The 21,614-nt window shown below is 53.3% G+C and overlaps 1 pseudogene; it reads left to right on the top strand.

The window, feature by feature from the left end:
* Positions 1–18,882, top strand: part of LOC142302282 (E3 ubiquitin/ISG15 ligase TRIM25-like) — a 39,227-nt pseudogene extending 20,345 nt beyond the window's left edge.
* The last annotated feature ends 2,732 nt before the right edge of the window (positions 18,883–21,614 follow it).

Raw genomic sequence — 21,614 nt, 5'->3', positions numbered from 1 at the left:
TCACATTTTCTGATGCGGTTTTTGATGCAGAATTGCCACGAAACAATCCTAATGCCATCAAAGTCAATGACAATCCTGACGTTTTGTGCACATGTTGCTTTTTCTTCTCCTTGCAGATTTGGTGCAGAAATAAATCTGCAGAGTGTCAATTCTTTCAGTGTTTTTGCAGTGTTTTTCCACCCAAGAATGCCTCAAAAATGCGTCAAAAATGGTTTTTTTTTCTGCCAGGAGATGCAGCTTTTTGGTGCAGATATGCCATGTTTAATCTGTGGGATATCAGCCTGCACTCCCTGCTGTTTATCAGCCCTGCTGCTCTATTCACAGTAGGGTCTCCTATTGTCATGCTGACCCCAGACTCTTATGACCACCCATCCTCCGCACTGCTGCCTTCCTGGTCTCATGTCATCAGGACACAAGCCTTTATGATGTCTGCACTGGCCTCCTATCCTGTCTGGCCGGAAATTGCTACACTTTCTGGACCTGCCCCCACTCTGATGTCCATACCAGCCCCTATTCACACTCATTGGTCCAGTCACACAACAATGTGCAGTCATTTAAACCAGAGGCGCCTGCTGTGTGTGTGTGGCTCTCAGTAAGTGGTGGACGCTGCAGTTCAGCTCTTTGTCCTGGTCCTGGGGGTGATCCGGTAATATAATCCATACTCTATATTGTGCTTATATTATTATGCTTCTAACTGGCACTTTTTCTTTTTCTTACGCCCTTTACTTTTACTTTTGCGTGTATTTTCTCTTCATTTTGTAATGAGATTTCCTTTACATGTTTTATATTATGCTACTTTCTTATGCCATGTATTGTACTAGTGCTTTGCATTCATTGCACTGTTATACATAGACTTATTTGGGTTTTCATTGCCAATGTTTAACACCCTAATGGCCGCCAATACGCCTTTTTAACGGTGGTTGTTCAGGGGCCTTATTCCTCAGTGCTGGTGTTTAACGGCCCTGAGCAGCAGCACCGAGGCAAATGTCAGGCCTGTGGACAGCCGGGGGCCACATGCTGTCAGCAGGGGCAGTAATGTATTCTTCTGCCCCCAGGCCGAGTTCCTGGCTGTTGACCCATAAAATGCACACTTGCACACAGCGTCCATTACTGAACTCTACATGCAGGGGCATTGGAAGTTCATCTGTGGGTGGAGTTGGAGCACGGTGTGCTTCTGTCTCACAGATGAAGAGGAGCCGCAGTGCCAGCCAGCGTCCCATAGCATATGCCCCCTCGTGAGCTGTCTGTCCCCCCCCCCCAGAGCTGCCTGTGCCCCCAGTAATGACTAGCCCCCCCCATAACATCTTTGCCCCTCAGTAACACGGATTGTACGCTGATGCCATCCATGTGCTGTACGTGTTTTTCACGGCCCCATAGACTTCTATTGGCTCTTGTGATCTGTGCTGCCGGAAAAAGAAACAGTCATGTTTCCGTGTGGATCACATGGACACTCGGTTCGCGTAAATACACAGACATGTGAGTAGCACCATAAGCTATAATGGGAAGGTGGGGTAAGGCGGCTTTCACACATCCGGTTTGAGCCGTGCGGCTGAATCCGGCTGTGAAGTCTATGCAACGGATGCGGTGAAAACACCACATCCTTTGCATAAGTTTTTTACATGCGGCCGGTCCGGTTTTTGCTGCTTGCGGCATGCTACTGAGCATGCGCAGTGGCAAAAACCGCATGCGGCGGCCGGATACGTTTTTTGCCGCATCCGGCATCCATAGGGATGCATTGGGAAAAGCGCCGCATCGGACGGATGCGTTTTTTTTTGCCAGAGCAAAAAACGTGCCAGGGAACGTTCCATCCGGCCGCCGCATCGACTAAATCTGCCGCATGTGGCAAAAACCGGACGGAACGCAAGCCCATGCGGCACATTGCGGCACTAATTAAAGTCTATGCAGGAAAAACGCAACCGGCAGCAAAAATAAACAGTTGCGGTTTTCCTGCAAAGTGCCGGATTGTGCCGCATTGCAAAAGCCGGATGTGTGAAAGCAGCCTAACCATGAAAAAAATGGATACAACACGGACATATGAGGGAGGCCTAATGGTAACAAAGCTACATCACAGTGAAGGAAGTAGTTAATTTTAATTGTCTTTTTCCTAAACATGGAAAGGCAAATGGAAGTCCCTAACACATGTGAACGAGCCCTTAGGGCCTGGACCCACGATCAGTGTTTTCAGCATTTTGGATGTAGAGTCTTTTCTCTGCTTCCAGAACGCTGCATTGTACAGTACAAGCACAGTGGATGGATTTATAGTAATCTCTTGCCCACTCTGCTTCTTTTAGACGCTCCATAAACTGACCAGTGGTGCGGCTTTCCGAGCTGCAGCAGGTCAACTTATTCATGCAGAGATGCGCTCAGAATCCTGATCGTGGGCACGGACAATGCGTTCTCCCGCACAGAACACTAGTGTCTCTGCAAAGAGAAAGTACGCTGCGTCCACATTACAAGGAAGCCTGATCTTGGGCACAAATCCTTATGCTATGCGCCCACATAGCGTATTTTCATGCAGTTACGCTGCGTTCTGCACTGCAGTGTAACTGCATGCGTCCTGCGTCCCCAGCACAATCTATGAAGATTGTGCATAATCCATGCCCATGTTGCGTATTAGAATGCAGCGCTTCGGCTGCTGCCTGAGCGCTGCGTTCTAAAAAGCAACATGTCACTTCTTTCATACGTTTTGCATGCAGCCCCCGCTCTGTCTATGGGAGGGGCTGCATCCAGAGCGCATGAAATCAGCTTTTCATTACGGACTGTTTCTGCAGCGATTTGAAGCGCACGTGTGCTGTTCAAATCGCTGCAGAAATTTCTGCAGGGACAGAACGCAACGTGGGTACATAGCCTTATAGATTTTGTGCTGGGTCCTAAATATCCAAATGTTTTACACATATAACACAATATACATACATATAACTCCAGAACCCGAAACACGGATATTTAAACATACAGTACAGACGTGTACACACACAGTGTACGTGCACACACACAGCATACGGACGTGCACACACAGAACGTACAGATGTGCACACACACAGCATAAGGATGTGCGCACACACAGAACATATGGACGCACGCACATAGCATACGGACATGCACACTTGCATATGCATAGACACATATACAGTGGGGGAAATCATTATTTGATCCCTTGCTGATTTTGTAAGTTTGTGATTGACAAAGACATGAACAGTCTATAATTTTAAGGGAAGGTTAATTTTAACAGTGAGAGATAGAATATCCAAAATAAAATCCAGAAAATCACATTATATAAATGTATGTGCATTTTGCAGAGAGAAATAAGTATTTTATCCCTCTGGCAAACAAGACTTAATACTTGGTGGCCGTTCCCTTCTTGGTAGCCCAGTAGTCAGACATTTTTTGTAGTTGATGATGAGGTTTGCATATGTCAGGAGGAATTTTGCTCCACTCCCCTTTGCAGATTCTCTAAAAAGATTTTGATTCTGTCACTTGGCAACTCAGAGCTTCAGCTCCCTCCATACGTTTTCTATGGGATTAAGTTTTGGAAGCTGACTAGGCCACTTCATCACCTTAATGTGCTTCTTTTTGAGCCACTCCTTTGTTGCCTTGGCTGTATGTTTTGGGTTATTGTCGTGCTGGAAGACCCAGCCACGACCCATTTTTAATGTCCTGGCGGAGGAAAGCAGGTAGTTACTGAGGATTTTACGGTACATGGCTCCATCCATTGTCCCATTGATGCGGTGAACTAGTCATGTGCCCTTAGCTGAGAATCACCCACAAAACATGTTTCCATCTCCATGCTTAACAGTGGGGATGGTGTTCTTTGGGTCATAGTCAGATTTCTCTTCCTCCAAATATGGCGGATTAAGTTCATGCCAAAGAGCTCAATTTTTGTCTCATCTGACCACAGCACCTTCTCCCAATCACTCGCAGAATCATCCAGGTGTTAATTGGCAGACTATAGACGGGCCGGCTGCACAAGCGCCTTCCTGAAGAGTGAAACTTTGCAGGCACTGCAGGATTTTAAGCCATTACAACGTAATGTGTTACCAATGGTTTTCTTGTGGCAGTGGTCCCAGCTGACTTGAGATCATTAAATTCCTCCCGTGTAGTTTTAGGCTTATCTCTCACCTTCCTCATGATCCTGGATGCCCCACGAGGTGAGATTTTGCATTGAGCCCCAGATCGATGTTGATTGACACTCATTCTGTATTTCTTCCATTTTCGTACTATTGCACCAACAGTTGTCTCCTTCTCACCCAGTGTCTTACTTATGGTTTTGTAGCCCATTCAAACCTTGTGCAGGTCTATGATCTTGTCCCTGACATCTTTAAGCCTGCTTTACACGCTCCGATTTAATGAGCGATCGCACCCGCCCCATCGTTTGTGCGGCACAAAATTGCCCGTGTCGCACAATGTTGTAACCCCCCGTCACACGTACTTACCTTCCAAAAGACCTCGCTGTGGGTGGCGAACATCCACTTCCTGAAGGAGGAGGGACATTCGGCGTCACAGCGACGTCACACAGCGGCCGCCCAATAGAAGCGGAGGGGCGGAGATGAGCGGGACGTAATCATCCCGCCCACTTCCTTCCTCCCGCATTGCCGGCGGGACGCAGGTAAGCTGTGTTCATCGTTCCCGGGGTGTCACACGGAGCGATGTGTGCTGCCCCGGGAACAATGAACAACCGGACGTTTGATATTTAGAAAATGAGCGACGTGTCAATGATGAACGAGGTGGTGAGTATTTCTGCTCGTTCATAGCTGTCACACGCTACAATATGACTAACGATGCCGGATGTGCGTCACTTACGACGTGACCCTGCCAATATATCGTTAGATATATTGTAGCGTGTAAAGCCCGCTTTAGAAAGCTCTTAGATCTTGCCAATGTTGTAGCGGTTAAAGTCTGACTGATTAATTGAGTCTGCGGATAGGAGTCTTTTATACAGGTGACAATTTAAGACAGCGTCTGTAATGCAGGTAACGAGTTGATTAGGAGCATCTAATTGTCTGTAGGATCCAGAAACAGAGTTGAGCGAGTACCTAACTATTTGTACTCGCTATACTCATAATGAGTACTGTCTAATACTCGCGTATTCATTCCAAATAGTGTGTGCAATGCAAGTCAATGGGAAAACTCGCAAAGTAACAAGTAACCCGAATGCCATTCTATTTGTGCAAGTATCAAATAGTGCAGAATTTGGGTTACTCGTTACATTGTGAGTATTCCCCATTGACTTGCATTGCACATGCTATTCGGAATGAATACGCGAGTATTAGACAGTACTCATGAGTATAGCAAGCTCGAATAATTATGTACTCGTTCAACTCTAGCTAGAACTCTTAATGGATGGTAAGGGATCAAATACTTATTTCTCCCTGCAAAATGCAAATAAATTTATATAAGTTATACAATGTGATTTTCTGGATTTTATTTTGGATATTCTATTTCTTACTGTTAAAATGAACCTACCCTTAAAATTATAGACTGTTAATGTCTTTGTCAGTGGGCAAACTTACAAAATCGCAAGGGATCCGTATTTGAAAACATATTCACAAACATATACTGTAGATACCGTATTTTTCGGACAATAAGACGCACCCTGGTTTTAGAGGAGGAAAATAGCAAAATAAAATTTTAACCAAAAAATGTGGTCATGACACACTGTTATGGGGGCGAGGATCTGCTGCTGACACTGTTATGGGGGTAATGTCCCCAAATTCTCTACTAAGGTACCCTATTCTGGTAAGGATCCTCCTGTACTTTCCGCAGCGTGGACACAGACACTCCCCATGTCCCATAGGGTAACATGGGGAGTGCCTTTACATGCTAGAACCTGCGGATTTATCTGGAAAATCCAGAAAAATCCGCAGGTTTTCCGCGGCAAACTCCGCAGCAAAAAGCTCCCGTGGGCACATGGCCTAAGGGTGAATGAAGTTTAAGATCACAGTGCAGCCATTGAGTTGGTGATTGCAAAAAGATACTGATATGGAGCACTGATTTTGTTAGTTTGTGCAGCGTTGCTTATTGGTCCTTACAGAGATCTGAGCGGAGCAGTCCTATCATTGTGGCTACAGCGCTCATATCACAGAAATTACACATTTCAGCAGTCAATATCATACATGATGGGATTAGATACACTGATCAGTGGCTGTATCACACATAGGATTAGATACATAGTTGTGGGTTGTATCACACATGATGGGATTACATACTTGAACAGACCAGTTCTAGATGTATATGGATGCTCTTAGTAATTTTAGACCATTCAAAGTGAGTCCACCCATAAAAATTAACCTTTATTATAATTATTAAAAATAATAACAAACATACACAGTTACACACAATGTACGTGTGGAGTGTGAGTGATACACACAAGGTAGTAAGGTGTTAGGGACCGTTTCTTTAAGGGAAAGAAATGTGCCGTGATGGAATGTAAAGAGTATAAATTGCATACAGTAGGGCCTCGGGGATTACCAACTCTCCCTCTCCTTTGTCCTACCTAACAATGGGGCTTTAAGCACCCTAGATGTCTGGTGCCCCCATTCCACGATGGCTGTCCCTTTTGTCCCTAACTACCTTATCAGATAACCACCACCAAACTCCATAAAGTGCAAAGTGCAATAGCTCTGACACACAAAAACATGCACATCAAAGAAGGTTTTTGTACATAATATATATCCCTTCTTGATGAGTTCTAAAATCAGGCGACCGACAATAGTTTAGTTAGCCCTTATAATAATGTGAGCAAGGATGGTTGACCTTAGGGAGATCAACATCCACCACTGCGGAGACACCATCACGTGTTTCTCAACGCAGTGATTCTAGAGCAATGCCCCCTGGGAAATATTCAAAGCAAGAAGGCCTGCGGAGACACCATCATATGTTTCTCAACGTTGTTCCTTCCCGGTGAAAGACCTGGCTAGTTTCCTGCCAGCGTTGAGAAACATGTGATGGTGTCTCCGCAGGCCTTCTTGCTTTGAATATTTCCCAGGGGGCATTGCTCTAGAATCACTGCGTTGAGAAACACGTGATGGTGTCTCCGCAGTGGTGGATGTTGATCTCCCTAAGGTCAACCATCCTTGCTCACATAGTCTTTTACTAGGCAATGCTCCCACTAGCCAGATTCCTACTCCACACTGATGAGGGGCAAATACCCCGAAACGGCTATCTGTGGATGGATACCATGTTTGGCATAGGTGGTCTCTGTCGCGGGCGGGGAGGAGGGTGTCAGCACACCGCGCTTACCCCTTCTGCTCGGGTCCGGCAGTTGCTCCTGGTGGCTCGAGCTGCGGGCCGGATCCCGGGGTGTCTCGAGCGGCACTCCTCGCCCGTGAGTGAAAAGGGGGTGTTTGTTGGGATTATAGTTCGTGACGCCACCCACGGTTGTGGTGATGGCACCACCGCTGCTCAGTGTGGGGGTCCCGGGGATGGTGATGGGAGCAGCCAGGTGTTGTGTTGCCCCTCCGTGGGTAGGGGTTGGTGATCCCGGGGCCCGGTGAAGAGATGCAAGGTGTAGGGCCTGGAGGGCGCAGGGACGCGGGGGCAGCGCTGTGCCTTGCGGCACTATGGTACTCACTCAGCCTGACACGGACACAGTTTGTACGGTAAACCAACGGCTGGTAGGACGGTCCCACAGACGGCTGCACCTGCACTCCCGGTAGGTGACGGTGACTTCTCTCTTCCTTGCACCTGTGTGGTCTGGTGGTATCGGTGGATTCCCTCCGGTTACCCGCTCCCCGACTGCAATCTGGGCCGGAGGAGCTCTACACTTTGCCCGCAGGCGCTGGCCCTGGGGAAACTGGTGCCTTGGCGGTGGCGGTGTCTCCCCGGTAATGGTCGGGCTGTTGCCGTCAATCGGGACTTTGTTGTTGGGGGATCTGCGTCCCCGTCACTGACGGATTCGGCAAATTGGGCGACTCCTAGCCTTGCCGGGGTCCGAGAGGCCCCTGCCCTGGTGCTGACTGTCCTTCGGAACACTGCTCCAGACCACCGGGCACACAGCCAACGGGGTCCTTCCAGGAACTTCCGAACCGTCCCACTCCGGACAGTCACCGCCGTCGCTGACCTTGCTGTTCTAGCCCTACACACAGCTGGGCTCTCAGGCTTCTCCTTCTCTCTGCTCTGTCACCACTTCTTGCTTTCCTCCTTTTCCACTTTCCTTTCCTTCACTTTTACTTCTGGTTGTTTCCTCTAGCCCCTGCCTGGGCTACTCTGCTGTTCACTCCTTCATGTCCCTGACAGTTCTGCCTGATAACTTCCTGCCTCCAGAGTTGTGAGCTCCTTGGTGGGCGGAGCCAACCGCCTGGCCCACCCCCTGGTGTGCATCAACAGACTCTTGGAGGAAGGCAACAAGGATTTCTGGTTAGCAGGTGTGCCTACCTGGAGTGTGGGGTGTAGTGGTGTTGTTATCTGTGTCCCCTGGCTTGCCCAGGGCGACACATTCCCCCTTAGCAAAATGCAGACCGTCCGCGGGCTGCCGTCCTACACCGGTTTTATTTTTCTGTAAAAGGGGATAACAAGGGTTAATCAAACATAAATAACATTTTTAATCATAAACTCTTCCCAAGACAGGAGGCACATTTTACTTTTAACGTTGCAACGGTGTACGGTCACGGTTTCCGCTCTCTCCCACCCAAGCAACCTGGCCCTGATGCTGCCCCTAAAACCCAGGCAGCACCCCTTGACCCACAGTCCAGCACAAGTCACCCGAGCGGGATCTGTCCTTCCCTCCAGAGGGTAGCCACCGGTCCCTTTGGTGGCTGGGCCCTGGCCTGCTCTGCTCAGGGCCCTCCCTCCAACCTGCCTCTCCGGAGGCGGCCTTGCGGAAACGGTAACGGTACCCAACATATTTACAAGCCACTAACGTCTGTGGTTTCCCTGCAGAGTTCACGGGCTTGTCCATGGATAGTTCCCATGCATTTTAAACGGTCCCCACGGGGACAACGGTGCCGGCTCCTGCCGGTTGCTAATCACTGCAGACAATCAGGTAACAAACTCGGGTAATCATCTTTCATCATTGCAGAACTTTCAAACATCAAACAAATAACTCAGTGGTGGTCCCAACGGGGGACGGTGCAACGGGCATCCGCTGCCCTACTCCGGTCCTGCTGCTGCTTCCTCCGAGGGAGGGGGTGCAGAGCTCACCTTGCTCTCCGGGCTGCCCTTCAGCTTTACGTCCAGGGCAAACCACCCCCTCTCTCCGCAGTGCCGAGTGTAACGCACCATGTCCCCTGGTATTAGGTTGCGGCCAGGATGCTCCTCGGGCAGATGGGCATGCACATCCCGCCGGGCTACAAACACCTCAGCCTCCAGGCCCGGTTCGTATATGAACCCGTAGCCCCGGCGGATATCGAAGCGCCGCACCTGCCCCTCGTAGAACGGGCCCCGGACACGGAAGGTCGCTTGCCGCAGGTTCTCCTTTTCCCGGATGGCTCGGGCTACCAGCTCGGCTTTTCTTCGCTCCCTCTCCGCGATTTCCAGGCCCAGCTTGGTCGGCTCCCTGTCCCAGTATGGCTCCGGCGCACGGGTTGAGCCCCGCGGGACATCCAGTACGTTACCCACTGTCAGAAAGGTGGGCGGCGTATCCCGCGGTGTCATGGCCTTGGGCGCTGCCTTGCAGCAACAACCCGGCGCCACCTCAGCCGAGGTGTGGGGGATGGGCACAGGGGCTTTCCGCAGTTGGGCCTTCGGCTCGGAGCGGGTCATCGGCTCCGGCTCGGGGAACTGCTCGGGGACTGTCTCTGGCACAATCTTCGGGGCCTCCCATGGCAATGCCTCCGGTTTGCTTCGGGCTCCGGCTACAGGTCGGTCCGCTGGGGCGGACGGGCTGGGTATCGCTACCGGTTGCGGTGGTAGCGGGCCTAGTGGCGGGGTCACGGCCTCCGAGACGGGTGGCGAAGGAGGCAACGGGGGGAGAGGGCTTGGACCGGGTCCCTCAGCCGCAGCGACCGGTCCCTCCGGGACATAGGGGCGTGGGTCACTCACCCTCCCTTCCTCCGCTCCCTCCTCGCGTCTCCGCACGGCTGCCACAACGTCCGCCATGTCGGTCTCCCACTCCTCCATGAGGAGCTGCATCTTGACCTGCAGCCTTAGGTGGAGCTGCGCGGTCCGGATCTCCACCCACGCTGCGGTTCCCGGTGCGGGGGCCACGGTGTTTCGGGACGGCATCCACATGGTATCTCCACTGTTTGGTTCCAGGAACGGTATTCTGGCAAGGTCCTGGCGTCCTTGCTTTTATAGCGGCGACTACATGCCGCCAGCCGCCATCGCGTCCCCCTTAGCTCTTTCCGGCCCCTCCTCTCTCGGGGCGGGGTTTTGGCCTTCGCGCTTCTACTGCTCGAGAAGACGCTCGAGCGGGAACTTTTCGCGCCAAAGATGGCGGCTTCTGAAATTTTTCTGCCGGATATCTCCGGCGGTAACAAGGCGCACCTCTACCTGACGGCAGAGCGGTAAGATCCTGTTCGTGACGCCAAATTGTCGCGGGCGGGGAGGAGGGTGTCAGCACACCGCGCTCACCCCTTCTGCTCGGGTCCGGCAGTTGCTCCTGGTGGCTCGAGCTGCGGGCCGGATCCCGGGGTGTCTCGAGCGGCACTCCTCGCCCGTGAGTGAAAAGGGGGTGTTTGTTGGGATTATAGTTCGTGACGCCACCCACGGTTGTGGTGATGGCACCACCGCTGCTCAGTGTGGGGGTCCCGGGGATGGTGATGGGAGCAGCCAGGTGTTGTGTTGCCCCTCCGTGGGTAGGGGTTGGTGATCCCGGGGCCCGGTGAAGAGATGCAAGGTGTAGGGCCTGGAGGGCGCAGGGACGCGGGGGCAGCGCTGTGCCTTGCGGCACTATGGTACTCACTCAGCCTGACACGGACACAGTTTGTACGGTAAACCAACGGCTGGTAGGACGGTCCCACAGACGGCTGCACCTGCACTCCCGGTAGGTGACGGTGACTTCTCTCTTCCTTGCACCTGTGTGGTCTGGTGGTATCGGTGGATTCCCTCCGGTTACCCGCTCCCCGACTGCAATCTGGGCCGGAGGAGCTCTACACTTTGCCCGCAGGCGCTGGCCCTGGGGAAACTGGTGCCTTGGCGGTGGCGGTGTCTCCCCGGTAATGGTCGGGCTGTTGCCGTCAATCGGGACTTTGTTGTTGGGGGATCTGCGTCCCCGTCACTGACGGATTCGGCAAATTGGGCGACTCCTAGCCTTGCCGGGGTCCGAGAGGCCCCTGCCCTGGTGCTGACTGTCCTTCGGAACACTGCTCCAGACCACCGGGCACACAGCCAACGGGGTCCTTCCAGGAACTTCCAAACGGTCCCCCTCCAGACAGTCACCGCCGTTGCTGACCTTGCTGTTCTGGCCCTACACAAAGCTGGGCTCTCAGGCTTGCACACTCTCTGCTCTGTCACCACTTCTTGCTTTCCTTCTTTTCCACTTTTCTTTCCTTCACTTTCACTTCTCTGCTGTTTACTCTAGCCCTACCCGGGCTACTCTGCTGTTGACACAGGCTCACCCTGGGCTAATCTGCTTCTCTACTCAAGCCCTGCCTGGGCTAATCTGCCTGACACTTCCTGCCTCCAGAGCTGTGAGCTCCTTGGTGGGCGGAGCCAACCGCCTGGCCCACCCCCTGGTGTGCATCATCAGACTCCTGGAGGAAGGCAACAAGGATTTTTGGTTCAGCTTAGGTGTGCCTACCTGGGATGTGGGGTGTGGTGGTGTTGTGACCTGTGTCCCCTGGCTTGCCCAGGGCGACACATTCCCCCTTAGCAAAACGCAGACCGTCCGCGGGCTGCCGTCCTACACCGGTTTTATTTTTCTGTAAAAGGGGTAACAGGGTTAAACAACATAAGCATTTTCAATAAATCTTCCCAAGACGGGAGGCACATTTTACTTTTAACGTTTCAACGGTATACGGTCACGGTTTCCGCTCTCTCCCACCCAAGTAACCTGGCCCTGATGCTGCCCCTAAAACCCAGGCAGCACCCCTTGACCCACAGTCCAGCACACGGTACCCGAGCGGGATCTGTCCTTCCCTCCAGAGGGTAGCCACCGGTTCCTTTGGTGGCTGGGCCCCAGCCTGCTCTGCTGAGGGCCCTCCCTCCAACCTGCCTCTCCGGAGGCGGCACTGCGGAAACGGTAACGGTACCCAACATATTTACAAGCCACCAACGTTTGTGGTTGCCCTGCAAAGTTCACGGGCTTGTCCATGGATAGTTCCCATGCATTTTTAAACGGTCCCTACGGGGACAACGGTGCCGGCTCCAGCCGGTTGCTAATCACAGCAGACAATCAGGTGAAAACTCGGATAATCATCTTTCTTATTATTGCAGAACTTTCAAAACTTCCCAAACAAGCAACAACACTCTTTTACACTTGCGGACCCCTTTTACTCATAGAACGGTCTCCCTGTACCTAAGTGGGGGTCTACCTAGGTTGGGACGGGTGGACCTTCGGAGCCCGGTGTCAGTGGTGCTAGATAGTGGGGTAGAGGGAACAATCGGTTCCTCCTCCCTGCTATAGTGTGGAGCAGGCGGAGGTGCAGGGGGGCTGGGTGCAGGTTCATCCCTGGGCACTGGCATTGGTTCTGGCTCACGGTTAACCGCTTCCACTAATTCTTCATCCACGGGTTGTGGGAACAGTATCACTGGAAGGATCACCGCGCCGTTCTGTGTAGGCCAGTTTGCTGGGAAGTCACCCATTACAGTGTGGATTACCTCTGCTGCCTTCTCCACTGGTGGAGGAACCGGTACTTCAGCCTCTGCTTTCAGCGCTGGGGGGGGTTTTTTTAGATGGTCCCGGGAAACTGTGGCTAGGGTGCCCCCTTGATCACGACTAATCTGGTAAGTTTTTCCATTTCCCCATTCTGTGGGTTGTATGACATAAGGGACTTGCTCCCACTGATCATCCAGCTTGTGGGCTTTTCTCTTCCGTTTCAGCACCACATCTAATGGCTGGAAAGGACCTGCGGGCGCCTTCTGGTTGAACCGGTGCTCTTGCTGCTCTCGACTTCGACTGAGGTTTTTCTCCACATACTCCTGGATTTGCCGGTACTGTGCTCTCCTTCGAGTTTCCCACTCCGCCGTTGAAGGGAGTGCCTCCGGAGCTTCCAACCCCATCTCCAGGTCCACCGGCAGGCGGCCAGGCCGAGCCCTCATCAAATACGCTGGGGTGCATTTCGTTGAGCTGGACGGAATGTTATTGTACATGTCGACCAAGTCAGGTAGCTTTTCCGGCCATATGTTCCGTTCTTCCAGCGGTAACGTCTTGAGGAGTCCCAGGACCAAGTGGTTCATTTTCTCGCACATGCCGTTGGTTTGAGCGTGGTACGGGGTGGTCCGAATCTTCTTGCAGCCGTACAACTGGCAGAATTCGTGAAACACTTCTGCTTCAAAAGCCGGGCCTTGGTCTGTCAGCACCTTCTCGGGGTACCCATGGGGTCGGCATAAATAAGCCTGGAACGCTCGAGCAGCGGTTCGACCAGTTAGGTCCTTAACGGGGACTACCACCATAAATCTTGAATAGTGGTCTACCATGGTCAATGCATAGGTGTACCCACTTCGGCTAGGGGTGAGCTTGACATGGTCCAGGGCGACCAGCTCCAGCGGCTGATGGGTAACGATGGGATGTAATGGTGCCCTCTGGCTAGTCTCGTCCTTTCTCCTAAGTGTACAAGGACCGCACTCTCGGCACCAGGCTTCCACCGATTCCCGCATCCCACTCCAATAGAACCGCTCCCTCAACAGCATCTCCAGCTTTTTCCACCCGAAGTGGCCAGCACCATCATGGTATGCCCGCAGGACAGTAGCGACCTCAGCTTGAGGAACGATCAACTGGCATATTTTCTCATGGGTTTTTGGGTTGATCAGCTCACGGCACAGCCTCCCTTGGTGTAGGTAGAGCCGTTTTCGCTCTTTCCACAAGCGTTGGGCTTCGGCTGGAGCGCTAGGGTCCATTCCCATGGCGCCTTGTTCCACCAGAGTCTTGACAAGGCGGACAGCCGGCGCTTGGTCCTGGGCGTCCTGCCACTCTTGACTGGGCCGCGGGTCCAGATCCACCCTTTGCTGACATACTTGTACCCTCTCAGTAGGCGGCTGGTGAAACGCAGGCAACTCAATCTCCTCGAGGTCGTCATCCTCACACCCCTCTTCTGACAAATGGGGCATCCGGGAGAGTGCATCTGCATTGATGTTGACACGACCAGCTCGGTACTTTATGGTGAAATCATAGTTGGCTAACCGGGCTACCCACCGCTGCTCCAGCGCGCCCAACTTGGCCGTGTTCAGGTGAGTCAGCGGATTGTTGTCCGTAAATGCGGTGAACTTTGCTGCCGCCAAATAGTGCCGGAACCGCTCCGTGATAGCCCACACCAACGCCAGTAGCTCGAGCTTGAAAGAGCTATAGTTCTCAGGGTTCCTTTCGGTCGGCCGGAGTTTTCGGCTGGCGTAGGCAATCACCTTCTCCTTTCCATCCTGGACCTGGGAGAGAACCGCTCCTAGCCCCACGTTACTGGCGTCCGTGTGGAGGATGAATGGGCGCCCGTAGTCAGGATACGCCAGGACCTCTTCTCCGGTCAGGGCCGCCTTCAGCTGGCCAAAGGACTCCTCATGCTTGTCCTCCCACAACAGTGGGGCTCCGACGGGTTTACCACCTTTGGTCTGTCCCACGAGGAGATCTTGCATGGGGGCGGCCATCTTCGTGTACCCCTTTATAAAGCGCCGATAGTACCCCACCAGACCCAGAAACTGCCTTACTTCCCTCACTGTAGTGGGCCTCGGCCAGCTTTGGATGGCAGTGATCTTCTCAGGGTCGGGGGCGACACCATCTGCACTCACCACATGCCCTAGATATTGCACCCTGGGTTTCAGCAGGTGGCATTTTGAGGGCTTCAACTTCATCCCGTACTTGGCAAGGGACGCGAACACCTCGGCCAGGTGCTCCAGATGGGCTTCATACGTCTGGGAATAAACAATCACATCATCCAAATACAGCAGGACGGTCTCGAAGTTTAAATGTCCCAGACAGCACTCCATCAGCCGTTGGAAGGTCCCGGGGGCATTGCACAGCCCAAACGGCATGCTATTGAATTCGCAGAGCCCCATCGGGGTGGTGAAGGCGGTCTTCTCCCGGTCCTCTGGGGCCACGGCCACTTGCCAGTATCCGCTGGTGAGGTCAAGGGTCGAGAAGTAGTTTGCAGTTCTTAGTGCAGCCAAAGATTCTTCAATACGAGGCAATGGATAGGCATCTTTATGGGTTATCTGGTTGATCTTCCGGTAGTCCACACACATCCGCATGGTACCATCCTTTTTCTTGACCAGTACCAACGGAGCGGCCCAGGGACTACAACTGTCCCGAATAACCCCTGCCTCCTTCATATTCCTCAACATATCTTTGGCACACTGGTAATGTGCAGGGGGAATAGGTCTATACCTCTCTTTGATGGGGGGATGTTCACCCGTAGGAATGTGGTGTTGGACCCCCTTGATCTGCCCAAAGTCTAGGGGGTGCTTACTGAAAACCTGTTCGTACTCCTGCACCACCCTGTGTACCCCTGCCCTGTGATGTGTAGGGGTATCATCAGTGCCCACATGTAGCTGTTGGTGCCACTCCTTTGTGTCCCCCTGGGGTGGGGAAGTGCTGGTGGTAGGTGGGAGTGGGGATGGACTGGCTTCCTGGATAGTGTGAGGGTCCAGGGTGAGCAGCTTGGCAATGGTGGCATACCGGGGGAGCCTGACTTCTTCCTCCCCACAGTTCAACACTCTCACAGGCACTCTCCCTTTCTTCACATCTACCACCCCTCGGGCGGCTACTACAGTGGGCCAGTGCTCGGAAGGCATGGGCTCCATCATCGCAGGGTAGTCACGCCCCTGAGGCCCTACTGCTGCCCTACACCAGATCATCATCTCACTCCTAGGGGGCACAGTCAATGGAGCAACATCCATCACTCGCACTCCACCAATCTCCCCTCCGGTTGAGCTTACATGCTGGCGGTACATCAGGGCGCGGATCTCACGCTGCACAGCCCTCTGCCGGCTCCCCGCCGCCGTGGCGGCTAGCTGTTGCAATAGGTTCAACACATCAGCCATGCAGTGTTCCATCACATTGGTTCCCAGCACTATTTTCGGGTTATGATCACTAGGTTCATTCATGATCACAATCATACCCTGGTGTTGCAGTTCAGCTTGCCCCACTGTCATAGCCACCTGTTTATACCCCACCTGGGTCAATGGAAGTCCATTAGCGGCAATCAAATTTATACTATTGTCTGGAGGCGCCAGCTCGTCTGTGGCCCAATATCGCTGATACAACGTGTACGGTATGGTAGTTACCTGTGATCCAGTGTCCAAGAGAGCCATCACTGGTATGCCGTCCACAGCCACGGGGATGATAGGGCGGGCCCCGACATATCGGTCTCGCCAGTCCGGGGGGCCACGGTGTTCTACTCCTGAGGATTGGCCCGGGGCCCCAGGGGTTGCTCGTTTAACGGGCACTGTCGGTAATAATGGCCCGGCTTACGGCACTTGTAGCAGATTGGAGGTCTGCTCCGCGGGTTGTTAGCGCTTCTCCGCTGCATCCAGGGAACATCTTCGGGACTGTCAGCAAGCTGTATCTGTGCTGGAGGCTGAGATCTGGTCAGAGGTTGTAGCGCAGCAAGGATCTTGGCAAGGTCTCCGTCCAGGCGACGGACCTGGGCTGCCAGTTCTTCCACTGTGCTGCTCGAGGCTGCAGGTATTAAGGAGATTGGTTTGGCTGGGGCCGCCACAACGGGAGCTGTCTCGACGGGCCACGGGACGGGTTCCAGAACTTCAGCAGCTGGGGGCTGTAGTGCTTTGATAGCCCGCTCCTTTAACACAGCAAAGTCCACATCAGGGTGTTCCAGGGCCCACAGCCGGAGTTGTTTACGATCCTCAGGGGATCTCATCCCCTGCGCAAATTGCTCCACTAACATCTTGTTGCTATCCGCCTCATTAATAGAGTTCACCCGCTTCAGCGTGCGGAGGGCGGTCTGCAGACGTAGAGCATAGTCCCGAATGCTATCCCCAGCTCGTTGCCGGCACTGGTAAAACTGCATCCTCAGCTCAGCTTCAGTCCGGGTCTCGAAGGCAGTCTGTAGCTTCTCGAAGATGGTGGCTACAGAGAGCCGGTCCCCCTCGGCCCAGGTCTCCGCTTCCTGCTCCGCCGCACCGGTTAACTGGCCTAGCACTATCGCTGCACATTGCTTATCAGTCAGGGGGTACAGCTCTAGCAACGGGTTAAGCTTTTTCCGGAAGGCCTGTAAGGCATCCGGTTTCCCGTCATACTGCGGTAGCCAGGCAGCTCCGGGCGCATAGGGCAAGGAAAACGGCATGACCTGAGCAAGCGCGGGGGCCGCGGCACCTCCCGCCGGTACGGCCGGGACCTGGGCAGGCCCATTCCCATCCGCGGGTGCCGCTGCGGCTGCGACCACCGCTCCTCCAGCGGCTCCGTCGGGCGCAGACATCTTGTTTCCGTCCCCCTTAGCTCTTTCCGGCCCCTCCTCTCTCGGGGCGGGATTTTGGCCTTCGCGCCTCTACTGCTCGAGAAGGCGCTCGAGCGGGAACTTTTCGCGCCAAAGATGGCGGCTTCTGAAATTTTTCTGCCGGATACCTCCGGCGGTAACAAGGCGCACCTCTACCAGACGGCAGAGCGGTAAGATCCTGTTCACAGCGCCAAGTTGTCGCGGGCGGGGAGGAGGGTGTCAGCACACCGCGCTCACCCCTTCTGCTCGGGTCCGGCTGCTCAGTGGTGGCTCGAGCCGTAGGCCGGATCCCGGGGGTTTTCCTCGAGCGGCACTCCTCGCCCGTGAGTGAAAGGGGGGTTTTGGGATGTTGGGATAATGTCCGTGACGCCACCCACGGTTGTGGTGATGTGTAGCACCACCGCTGCTCTATGATGGGGAGCAGCCAGGTGTTGTGTTGCCCCTCCGTGGGTAGGGGTTGGTGATCCCGGGACCCGGTGATGGCTTGTGAGGTGCAGGGCCTAGTGGGCGCAGGGACGCGGGGGGGGCAGCGCTGTGCCTTGCGGCACTGTGGTACTCACTCAGCCTGAGACACGGACACAGTTTGTACGGTAAACCAACGGCTGGTAGGACGGTCCCACAGACGGCTGCTTTGCTTTCCCGGCAGGTGACGGTGATGTCCCTCTTCCTTGCACCTGTATGTACGGATGGTTGCGATGGGTCCCCACCGGTAACCCGCTCCCCGGCTTCAAGCTGGGCCGGAGGAGCACTACACTTTGCCCGCAGGCGCTGGCCCTCAGAGACTGGTGCCCTGGCGGTGGCGTGGTGGTGTTGTGACCTGTGTCCCCTGGCTTGCCCAGGGCGACACATAAGGAGCGGGATCTATGTGGAGGGTCCTGCAGACATATTACTGGATGTGAACACAGCTGCTAATAATCTCCTTATATCAGACGACCTGAAAACTGCAACCGGGACACGAGAGAAGCAGAAACGTCCAGAAACAGCAGAGAGATTCCAGGAATATAATCAGGTGATGAGCAGGAGGGGATTTACCTCAGGACGACATTACTGGGATGTGGAGGACAGTATATCTGGGAATTGGATTGTGGGGATGTGTTATCCCAGTATGGACAGGAGGGGGCAGCAGTCACGCATTGGAAAAAATAACAAGTCCTGGAGTTTGTGGAGATATAATAATCAGTATTTTGTGATACATAACAATAAAGAGATCCGGTTACCTGACAAGATCTCCAGTGATAGATTCAGGATCTGTCTGGATTATGGGGCCGGGCAGCTGTCCTTTTATGAGCTGTGTGACCCCATCAGACACTTACACACCTTCACTGTCGCCTTCTCCGAGCCCCTTCATGCTGCATTATGTGTTTGGGATGGTTCTATAAAGATATTAGGGGGTAGAAATCACGTGTGAAGAGGTAGTAGAGGTGCTTAAATTACTTCCTAATGGAAAATCACCGGGTCCATACGGTCTGACATACTTCTACTACAAGGCATTTGCGGATCGACTTACCCACTATATAGTTAAATTATTTAATAGCTTCCTCACGGGCTCCCCTATACCCACAAGTATGCTACATTCTTATATTACGCTCCTACCCAAACCAGGGAAGGATGCTATGGAATGTGCCAATTATAGGCCCATAGCACTCCTTAATGCTGATTTGAAAATCTTTACTAAACTACTAGCTCTACGTCTTTCAGTTCTACTTCCTCACCTAATACATAAAGACCAGGTGGGTTTTGTCCCATGTAGACAGGTAGGGGACAATACTAGGAAGATCATTGACTTAGTAGAGGTTGTTAATAAGACAGAGAGTGAAGCACTCCTTCTTAGTTTGGATGCGGAGAAGGCGTTTGACCGCCTGGGGTGGCCATTCATGTTCGAAACATTGCATCATTTTGGAATTTCGGGTGCATTTATTACTGCCCTGAAAAGTCTATACTCATGCCCCTCAGCTTCGGTCAAGCTTCCTTATGCTACATCTCAACCCTTTCAAATACACAATGGCACTCGTCAGGGATGCCCTTTGTCCCCCCTGCTCTTTGTTATGTGTATTGAGCCATTGGCTGCTGCTATTCGCAATGACCCTAATATAAGCGGAGTAATGGTACGAGATAAGGAGTTTAAGCTATCTCTATATGCGGATGATGTCCTATTGATTTTGTCCCAACCATATATCACCCTCCCGAATTTGCATTCCTTATTACTACAATTTGGAAGGCTGTCAGGGTATAAGGTCAATCAGAACAAAACGGAAGCTCTGCCTCTTAATATTCCACAGGTGCGGGTCTCCTCCTTACAGGGAAACTACAACTATAAATGGAAAAATATATCCTTGACATATCTGGGGATACAAGTAACATCTAAGTATAAGCTATTATACCAGCAGAACTATCCTAGCTTATTTACTGAGATAAAAAGGCTCCTGCTCAATTGGAACAAGCTCCCATTGTCTCTGTTTGGAAGAATCTCTGCAGTCAAAATGTCTGTCCTGCCAAAGCTACTTTACCTGTTTGAGACCCTTCCGGTGTGTGTACCATACAAAGAATTGCGCAACATTCAGTCTAGTATATTTCAATTTGTTTGGGCCCACAAGAGACATAGAATCAAGAAAACGACATTATTTGACAGTAAACTGAGAGGAGGCCTGGGAGTCCCTGATATTACTAGGTACTATTGGGCAGTACATCTACGCAGGGCCGTATTTGCCACTAGGCACCCGTGGTCCCGTGCCTAGGGCGGCACGTTGCGGGGGGCGGCACTTTCTAGTAGCAAAAAAAAAAAAATATATATATATATATTTTTTTTTTTTTTTACATCCCCACCCCCCGTCCCTCCCTCCGTTACACTCGGCTGTGTTCCGGGGGAGGGATTTTGGGAGGGAGGAGAGGCGCACTTCTGCTGTCAATTTAAATACATGGCGGGCGCGGAAGTTCCATGGCCTGCACTTCCGGGGTCAGAGGCGCGCGGGCGCGACAATCAGCTCACTGCCCCGTGCTGCAGCGTCCAATGCTGCAGATGACACACGCCGCGGAGGAGGACGCGTCTTCAGCTGGAGCAAGCCAGAAGAGGAGCCAGCCAGAGCAGGGCGGCGAGCACCGGAGCAGGTAAGGCAGAGGCAGAGCCTAGAATGTATGGGCTCCTTACAGGTAGTTGATGATCGTTGCAAATTGCGATGCCTCTTTTTGTCCACTGTAATCATGCAAGGGGAGGCTGGGGGGAGAGAGGCTGAGGCTGGGGGAGGCTGGGAAGAGAGGGAGGCTGGGAAGAGAGAGAGGCTGGGGGGAGGCTGGGAAGAGAGAGAGAGGCTGAGGCTGGGAAGAGGGGGAGGCTGGGAAGAGAGAGAGAGGCTGAGGCTGGGAAGAGAGAGATGTTGGGAAGAGAGAGGCTGAGGGGAGGCTGGGAAGAGAGAGAGAGGCTGGGAAAGAGAGAGAGACTGAGACTGGGGGGAGGCTGGGAAGAGAGAGGCTGAGGCTGGGGGAGGCTGGGAAGAGAGGGAGGCTGGGAAGAGAGAGAGGCTGGGGGGAGGCTGGGAAGAGAGAGAGGCTGGGGGGAGGCTGGGAAGAGAGAGAGGCTGGGGGGAGGCTGGGAAGAGAGAGAGGCTGAGGGGAGGCTGGGAAGAGAGAGAGGCTGAGGCTGGGAAGAGGGGGAGGCTGGGAAGAGAGAGAGAGAGAGGCTGAGGCTGGGAAGAGGGGGAGGCTGGGAAGAGAGAGAGAGGCTGAGGCTGGGAAGAGAGAGAGGTTGGGAAGAGAGAGGCTGAGGGGAGGCTGGGAAGAGAGAGACTGAGACTGGGGGGAGGCTGGGAAGAGAGGCTGAGGCTGGGGGGAGAGAGGCTGAGGCTGGGGGAGGCTGGGAAGAGAGGGAGGCTGGGAAGAGAGAGAGGCTGGAGGGAGGCTGGGAAGAGAGAGAGGCTGGGAAGAGAGAGAGGCTGGGGGGAGGCTGGGAAGAGAGAGAGGCTGGGGGGAGGCTGGGAAGAGAGAGGCTGGGGGAGGCTGGGAAGAGAGAGAGGCTGGGAAGAGAGAGGCTGAGGGGAGGCTGGGAAGAGAGAGAGAGGCTGAGGCTGGGAAGAGAGAGAGACTGAGACTGGGGGGAGGCTGGGAAGAGAGAGGCTGAGGCTGGGGGGAGGCTGGGAAGAGAGAGAG

This window comes from Anomaloglossus baeobatrachus, chromosome 4, assembly GCF_048569485.1.
Source record: "Anomaloglossus baeobatrachus isolate aAnoBae1 chromosome 4, aAnoBae1.hap1, whole genome shotgun sequence".
Classification (NCBI taxonomy): Eukaryota; Metazoa; Chordata; class Amphibia; order Anura; family Aromobatidae; genus Anomaloglossus; species Anomaloglossus baeobatrachus.
Note: the sequence above shows the minus strand (reverse complement) of the source record. Positions and strands in the feature narration are given on the sequence as shown.